The following is an 869-nucleotide window of genomic DNA, read 5'->3' as shown; positions in this document are numbered from 1 at the left end:
TGCCGCTGCTGCCTCGCAGCGTAGGAAGTTGCTGTTGCTGCTGCTGTTTTTCTTGCTTCTGCTGCTGCTGTATCCGCTCCAGCAGCAGCAGCAGCAGCAGCACCCACATGCTGCTGCTGCTCCTGTGCTGCAGCGTCAGTAGTAGCCAGAAGTTTCTGCTGCTGCTGCAGTTGCTGCTGCAGTTGCTGCTGCTGCTGCTGCTGCTGCTGCTTCTTGCTCTGTCTTTGCTGCTGCCTCTGACGGCGTGCAGCAGCAGCAGCAGCAGCAGCACTAGCATACTGTTGGTTCTTCCTGGAATCCGCACCAACCCCACCAACCCCACCACCCCCAGCAGCAGCAGCAGCAGCAGATGACGTTCCTGCTGCTGCTGCTGCTGCTGCTGCTGCTGGCGACAGCAAATATAAATAAACTAAAATCAGGGCCTCCCGCAGCAACGGTTCTTTAACTCGCCTATCGATGGCGCTCTCCTTAATGCTGCTGCCCCCGGGACCATCTGCTTCATAGTCTGCAGCAGCAGCAGCAGCAGCAGCAGCAGCAGCAGCAGCAGCAGCAGCAGCGAGAGGAGGAGGAGGAGGAGAGGTTCAGATGCAGCAAGAACTAGTGCAGTAGCTGCTGCAGCAGCAGCAGCATACGCGTCATCAATACACGGCAGCAGCAGCAGCAGCAGCAAGTGCAGCAGCAGCAGCAGCAACTGCAGCAGCAGCAAGTGCAGCAGCAGCAGCAAGTGCAGCAGCAGCAGCAAGTGCAGCAGCAGCAGCAGCAGCACGTGCAGCAGCAGCAGCAAGTGCAGCAGCAGCAGCAGCAAGCACATCATCAATCAACAGCAGCAACTGCAGCATCAGCAGCAACAGCACCACCACTACTACCAC

The sequence above is a fragment of the Eimeria mitis genome, genomic scaffold, assembly GCF_000499745.2.
Source record: "Eimeria mitis Houghton genomic scaffold, Emh_scaff2022, whole genome shotgun sequence".
NCBI lineage: Eukaryota > Apicomplexa > Conoidasida > Eucoccidiorida > Eimeriidae > Eimeria > Eimeria mitis.
Note: the sequence above shows the minus strand (reverse complement) of the source record.